Here is an 8777-nt window from a genome sequence, read left to right as displayed (position 1 = left end):
CTAACATATAAATATAGCATGATGTAGACTTTCTGCTATCTTGACATCCAGCAAAATCAGAATCCGAATACCCAATGACCTCTAATTTTTCTGATTTTCTATATGTGAGCATGTAATCTTTTATTTTCTGAAGATACCTCATAACCCTTTTGACTGCTATCCAATGATCCATACCAGGATTGCTTAAGTATATGCCTAACATCCCAACAATGTACGCAATATCCGGATGCGTACATACCTGAGCATACATTAGACTTCCTACAGCCGAAGCATAAGGAATCTTCTGCATTTCCTGAATTTCAAGGTTACCTTTAGGGCACTGATTGAGACTAAACTTGTCTCCTTTAGCAACAGGGGTGTCACCTGGTCTGCAATCTTGCATGCCAAACCTTTTAAGTACCTTATCGATATAGCTCTTTTGTGATAATCCAAGAATACCCCGAGAGCGATCTCGATGTATCTGGATCCCTAATATAAAAGAGGCGTCCCCAAGATCTTTCATCTCAAAATTCTTTGATAGAAATCTCTTGGTTTCGTGCAACATGCCTATATCATTAGTGGCAAGCAAGATGTCATCGACATACAGAACCAGAAAAATATACTTACTCCCACTGAACTTGTGATATACACAGTCATCAACAATGTTCATCTCAAAACCGAACGAGATAACTATTTGTTGAAACTTATGATACCATTGACGAGGAGCTTGCTTGAGTCCATAGATGGATTTCCTTAATTTGCAAACCATATTCTTTGGGTCTCCTGACACAAAGTTTTCTGGTTGCACCATATAAATCATCTCATCAATGTCTCCATTGAGAAATGCAGTCTTAACATCCATCTGATGTAACTCAAGATCATAATGAGCAACAAGTGCCATGATTATTCTGAAAGAGTCTTTCGATGAAACCGGAGAGAAAGTCTCTGTATAATCAATGCCTTCCTTTTGAGTATAGCCTTTAGCCACAAGACGTGCCTTATACCTCTCCACATTACCATTTGCATCCCGCTTGGTTTTAAAAATCCATTTACAACCAATTGGTTTTGCACCTTCTGGCAATGGGACAAGTTCCCAAACCTTATTGTCTTGCATAGACTTATACTCTTCATTCATGGCATCAATCCACTGTTGAGAGTTAGAACTTTTCATGGCCTGAGAGAAGTTGATTGGATCATCTTCTAACATTCCACTACTTTCCTCATGTTCTTGGAGAAATACAATATAATCATCCGGAATAGCATTTCTTATTTCTCTCGTGGATCTCCTTAATGGCACTGGTTCTTGAGGTTGTTGAGTTTGTTCTTCTGGAAGTGGGAGTTGTTCAACATTGTCGTCTTGAGATTCCGGATTTACTTCTTGAGCAACAACAGGTATAAGAACCTGAATATTGTCAAAAGTAACTGTATGGATTGGATCTGAAGCCAATTCCTCCTCAAAGGTAATGTCTCTAACCTTATTTCTCCTTCCAAACTCAACATCCTCAAAGAATGTTGCTGTTCCCGTCTCAAAAATATTCCTTATAGTGGGATCATAAAACTTATAGTCCCTAGAGCGTTCAGGGTACCTAATAAAGTAGCTGCTAACTGTTTTGGAGTTCAATTTCTTTTCATTTGGCCTATAAGGCCTTGCCTCAGCTGGACATCCCCAAATATGTAAATGCTTTAAACTGGGCTTTCGACCAGTCCAAAGCTCATAAGGTGTTTTAGCAACTACTTTACTTGGTACTCTATTCAGAATGTAAGCTGCTGTCTTAAGTGCTTCTCCCCAGAGTGACTCTGGTAAAGAAGAATGAGCAATCATACTTCTTACCATATCCTTAAGAGTCCTGTTTCGTCTTTCAGCTACACCATTCATGCTAGGTGAACCCGGCATAGTGTACTGTGGGACGATACCGCATTCCTCTAGGTATCTAGCAAATGGTCCTGGACGTTGTTCACCTGAACCATCATATCTACCGTAGTACTCACCACCACGATCAGATCTGACGGTTTTAATTCTTCTGTTGAGTTGATTCTCAACTTCAGCTTTATAGGCTTTGAACATGTCCAGAGACTCAGATTTTTCATGAATAAGATATAGGTGCCCATAACGTGAGTAATCGTCTATGAATGATATAAAATATTGTTGACCATTCCAGGATTCCGTAGGGAATGGCCCACAAATATCCGTATGTATCAATTCTAAGACATCCGAAGATCTGTTGGCACCTAATCTTTTCACTTTGGTCTGTTTTCCCTTGATACATTCAACACATACGTCGAAGTCCGAAAAATCAAGGGAATCCAAAATGCCATCAGACACAAGACGCTCAATTCTACCTTTTGAGATATGACCTAAGCGCTTATGCCATAATGTCGCCGAATTTTCCTTATTTAATTTACGCTTAGTACCACGTGATTCCACATGCAAGGATTCATTGTAAGAAGCAATTGTATCAAGCAAATATAGGTTGTCATAAATACTCAAGTAACCGGTTCCCACAACATTTGAATTAAAAGATAAACTGAATTGACTGTTTCCAAATGAACAAGAATAACCTGATTTGTCCAATACAGAAACAGAAACCAAATTCCGTCTAAAAGACGGTACTACAAAAGTATCTTTTAAATCCAAATAATAACCAGTTCCTAACAACAACCTAAAGTGCCCAATTGCTTCCACATCTACCGATTGTCCGTCGCCCACAAAGATGTGTCTTTCAACATCACTTGGCTTTCGGTAGCTCAGGCAACCCTGCATAGAAACACTTATGTGAGTAGTAGCACCAGAGTCTAACCACCAAGTGTTTCTAGGTACTGAAGCTAAATTAACCTCAGAACAGACCAAAGCAAGGAACGTACCCTTATTATCACGCCAGGCGTGATATTTTGTACAGTCCTTCTTTACATGTCCAGGCTTCTTACAGAAGAAACAACCCTGATTATCCTTATGTTGTTTCTTCTCAACTGGACCCTTAGCAGCTTCCTTATCATTCTTCCTTTTCTTGCCCTTATCCTTAGAGGCATAGGCCAAATGAGCACTTTCTGTCTTATCTTGCTTCAACCTGTCTTCTTCTTGCACACAGTATGAAATGAGCTCATTTAGAGTCCATTTCTCCTTTTGACAGTTATAACTGACCTTAAATTGGTTAAACTGTGCAGGAAGAGACAACAAAACCAGATGCACTAATAACTCGTCACAAAGATCGAGTTTAAGTGCCTTAAGCTTTGAAGCAATATGAGACATTTCCATAATGTACTCCCTGATATTTCCTTTGCCCTTATACTTCATTGAAATCAAGCGAGCTAAAAGCGTGCTTGTTTCTACCTTATCGTTTTTAGCAAAATGCTTCTCAATTTCGGCAAGAAAATCTTTAGCCTTAGTAATCCCTTCGGATTCTATGCCCCTGAAAGCTTCCGGAACGCCGTGCTTAATGATCATAACACTCATGCGATTTGAACGCTCCCACTTCTCATGCTCCTTCTTTGCATCAGGAGTGCTTTCCGCATTGAGAGGTTGTGGTTGTTCAGTTCTTAATGCATAGTCAAGATCCATGCAGCCAAGAATAATTAATATGTTCTCTTTCCAAACCTTAAAATTTGTCCCATTTAGCATGGGAATTGAGTTGATGTTAGCAGAAATTGTTGCAGCAGATGCATTAGCTGAAATAAAACAAAAGAATGCTCACATCAATAACCATAATCAATAAAATTCAAAAATGACAATCCTCATCTAAGATATCGGGCACAACATTAATATCAAGTCTTTGGACATTAATATTAACTTGTAAGTGATACCTTGTTGCAATGATCAAACATTGACAATAACTCATGTCAAATAATGAAACTATCTTTGGATCGATTCATTATTCACATGTAAACCTTATAATTGTCACACGCTTATCATCGCAGATGTGTATACAGTCTAAATAAATATTAACCTTCCTTTGGGCCGATTAAATATTTACACGAAAGCATACACATAAACATCTCACATTCCTCATGAATAATCTACACAAGAGATGTTACTTTGGTAACTTCTTGTTTTAATTAATCAATTGGAGTGAGAGACAACCTTAATTCCTTAGTGTCATATTATTTGAATTAAATAATTGATTAAAAAACCAAATTAGATTTAAATTAAAAAATTTTAATTTAAATCAACTGAATTTCCAAAAAACTTAATTGGGGTGTCACAGCTTAACTAGGGCCCATAACTTAATTGAATAAATTAAATATACCAAAGTGGACCCATGAAAAGCTGAGGCTTAACCATAGTGAACACGAAGTTTGCTTAACTTCGAACGCGAGGTTCGACTGTATTGAGTACGAGACTCACTTAAGCACGAACGCGAGGTTCGTCTGAGAACGAACGCGAGGTTCGTTTGAAAAATGAACGCGAGGTTCATTAAAAAAAATGAACGCGAGGTTCGACTAAAGTACGAACGCGAGGTTCGACTGAAGAACGAACGCGAGGTTCGTCTGAAGCACGAACGCGAGGTTCGACTGAAGCTCGAACGTGAGGTTCGACTGAAGCACGAACGCGAGGTTCGCCTTAGAACTGAGCGCGAGGCTCACATTAGAACGAACGCGAAGTTCGTTTAAAATTGAATGAACGCGAGGTTCGTTTGAAGCTTACCGCTTCGCCAAAATTTGAGGTAACCACCTCATTAATGTTCGCCACGTTTCACGCACGAACCCTTAGGGTTTCAAACTGAAACCGCCACCATTAAATCAAAAAACAGATCTAGAATCGAAAAAATGAGTTTTCTTGATCCAGATCCAAGGAAAAACCGCCGAAAAACCCAAAAAAATTACTGTTCACCGGTGATTTTTCAGTTACTGTTCATCCGAAAAATTTTCGCTGCTGCTTACCCGGACAAAAAACTTTACTGTTCATCCGAAAATTTTTTGTTACTGTTCGTCCGAACAAAAAAACTTTACTGTTCATCCGAAATTTTTTTATTATTGTTCATCCGAACAAAAAATTTATTTTTCATCCGAAAAAACAAAACTGAATCTTTAACCAGAGATTTAAGATCAGAAAACCCAATAAAACTTAAATCCCTAAGAATTAATTAAGGTGGTTCTGATACCACTTGTTAGATCTGAATCATAAAACTTGAGATCTAAAACCATATAGCCATGATTAATTCGAAGAGATTAATAAGAATCTAAAAGGACGGAAGCTTATACCTGAATCCATAGAAGAAATCTTGATTTGGATTTTTTGATGATCTTCTAACCTTAGGGTTCCTCTAAATCCAAATTTCTCTTTCTAGATGGGGGTGAAGAGAATTAGAAAATGTAACCCTAGGTTAGGGACCATAACCCCTTATTTATAGATGTTGTATTTTTGTAATTTGGCCCCTCAACAAATCACAATTATAACCTGGTATCTGCACATATAACCTCATGACTTATTTAAATACCCATTAACCCAACTTGATTGATCACTTTAGTGGGTTATCCTAAAAGATAGCAATACACATTTATTAATCATATGTGCCCACAAATAGATTTATTAGATTAAATCCAACAATAAATTTCTTGGTCAATATTACCATTTATTTTTTAGATATTTTATTTAAATCTTAATCTATCATAATCATATTTATATCTTATCTTAATCCCGCGTGAATTACCTATAGCTCAATAATTTTAAAAAATAAGATAAAGTTACATGAAATATTACAACAATAATAAAAAACTTAAAAAGTTCTAAAAAATGCACAAAATACTCTCAAATATTTAAAATTACAAACACTATCACATATCAAAACTTAAAATAAAATAAACATGAAATTTGGAAATTAACTATATCCTCCGAAGAATTTAAAATTTATAATTAGCACCCTCAATAGTTTAAAATTATAGAAATAACCTCAAATTTTAAATTATAAAAAAACACCCTCAAAACTTGTGAACAACATAGATAAATTCTAGGGATGCCATCAAACTTGAACATAGATTCCCCTTTCTCCACCATAAAACACCCTGTCGCATCAATTAAGCATTAGGTATAATAGAGAAAGATAATACCATGTAAACACCAATGAGTTTAAATGATAATAAAAAGGTAAATAAATAATAAGTAGCTAATATGCTATAATACATGAATTACTGTCAAAAAACTAAAAAGTTTAAAAAATTGTACAAAACACCCTCAATAGTTCAAAATTACACAAAACATATTGACTTTTCAAAACTTAAAATAACGAACATAAAATCTAGAAATTAGTAGTAGCCCCCTAAAATTTGCAATTAACACCCTCAATTTTAAAAATTGTAGAAAGATCCTCAAAAGTTCAAAATTACAAAAAAAAAAATCATGAAATTTGAAAAATATATTGATAGATTAAAATTTAATATCATTGTCTAAGTAAAAATAATTGTATATAATTTACTCATAAGTTGGAATATAAAAAATACAGAGGTAGCATTAATTGATAAAAAAGCTAATAACTTAAAATTGATAAAAAACAATAATATAATAGCTTAGCATTAATTGATTATATTTTATAAACATTATTCTGTGATGTTAGTAATATTCATAGGGTAAACAAAATTTAGGTATAGCCCATTCAAATAGACATTAAAGAAGATAAATAATCACAATATTAAAATTTAGAGACATAAGTGAGTAAAAACTATCAAATTGAAATCAAAGAATAAATTTTAGTAAGGAAATAAACTAAAAATAAACAATTATGATATTTAACCACGTGCAATACACATGCATAAAAATTAGTTTACATAAAATCATAGGTTAATTTTACAAACCCCTCCAAACCAAGGGGCACTTGCCTCAAAAAACCTCTCAACTATTTTAATTTGAGAAGAAAAATCATCCCCCCACCCACCCACCCACCCACACCCCCACACCCCAACCAAAAAAAAAACCCTCTCGGTTAAAACCCCCTCAAATATGGCACGTCTCAAAAAACCCCTCTCAATTATTTTAATTTTGGGAACTTCCCAAGTTTGACTCTGATATGATAACCCCCTCAAGTTTGGAAATTTAAGAAACCATTATGAATTCTTATCACCTCACATCCTGAAAGCTAACCCTGTTAGGCCTAACATATCACATGACAATTAGGTGATTTAGAGAGACCAAAATACCTCTCAATCACAAAAATACTTTGATTTCTCAGGATAAGAGAAAGAGAGGAAAAAGAGGTTGAAAACATTATAAACTAATCAAGATCCATTTTTTACCAGTTGGCCGTATCTTTGTAACTGGATAGATTGATCTTCAAAGGGTATTTAACTTTTTTTACATTTTGAAATTATGTGGGGGTTTTCGCAAAAAAGGTGCTAAACATTAGGTTTTTTTAGACACCTCATAGTTTTTTTTTTTGGGGGGGTGGGAGGTGGGGTTGATTGGTGTGTGGGTTCTCTAATTTCAAAGTTGAATAGGGAACATAAAAATAGTTGAAGGGAGTTTTCTGAGGTAATATATAATACGCCCAAGCTTTTTCTAGGGGGTGGAGGGATTCTCAAATTAAATTAGTTGAAGGGAGTTTTCTAAGGCATCCACCAAAGTTGAGGAGTTTTTTCTAAAATTAACACTAAAATCATATATGTAAAATTATGCATATGTTAAATTATATTTAAAGTTTATAGATTAGTCTTCCTCTTAAAATATTATTTATGAATTGGTCAAAATTTTTATTATTTATTGATTAAAAATTTCCGATTTTCCTGATTTTATAAAGAGAGGGTTATTGGTTCATCTGTGTCTCTCTTTAAAATATTAATAGAACACAAAACGCTATAAAAACATGTAACATGCAAACATAAAATTAAAAACTTCCCTACCCCATAATATTCTCTGTGATCCGCAAAAAAATAAATAAATCATTTACACAAATTACTTAAAAATTACATTGAATTCTCCCTACTTTTCTTATAATTAGAATGAAGTTCTAATGGTTTCTTAAGATTATTATAAGTATAAATATTTGAACTACTAAAATTATTTTTTGGATATTTAAAACCATATATATATATATATATATATATATATACTTTTATAATTAAGTTGAAATTCTAATATAAGCATCACAACATTGAAGTGTAAGCATGAGATTGTTTATATTATGTTAATATGTGAAAGGCTAATATAACATCTGGCTATGATATTTTTCTTATTGCTTCATGTATAGGGTTTAACTCGATGTACACTTTAGTTCATACCAAATCTCAAAAGTTTTTTTTAATAATAAAACGTCATATAAGATGACTTTGCCGGCCGGCAAACTCTCTATAGTTCCTACATCGAATATATATCTTTGGTGTATGATCATACAAGGAGCGTCGACTTTTTTATTTTTAAAATATTATAAAAAAAGGGATAATACAAATGAGAGTTTGATGGTTAAACAATTTAATTTCAAGAATAAAAATTGTTTACGTGCTCATTCAGGCAAGCTGACTTTATCCTTTTCTCTTTTTACCTTAGAATATTATAAATAAATAGGAATATTATAAAGAATAGATTAGTTGTTAAACTATCTGATTCTGAATTTTAAATTTTGAAATAAAAGTTATCCACCCTCTTGTTTTAATTTTTTAAGTTTCAAGCTATTTGAAAAAATAGCTCCTTCCTAGATTATCTAATTTTCAATAATTCATATGTTATAAGTCATCGGTATAGGTCATTTATATGCTCATATTCATACCAAATGGAGTACGTGATCAAAGAAACAGTTCGATTCAATTTAAAAATACATGCATATATGATTAAAGAAGAACCCATAAAGATCAAACAAATCAGATATTAAAAAAACATT

Source organism: Asparagus officinalis, chromosome 10, assembly GCF_001876935.1.
Source record: "Asparagus officinalis chromosome 10, Aspof.V1, whole genome shotgun sequence".
Classification (NCBI taxonomy): domain Eukaryota; kingdom Viridiplantae; phylum Streptophyta; class Magnoliopsida; order Asparagales; family Asparagaceae; genus Asparagus; species Asparagus officinalis.
Note: the sequence above shows the minus strand (reverse complement) of the source record.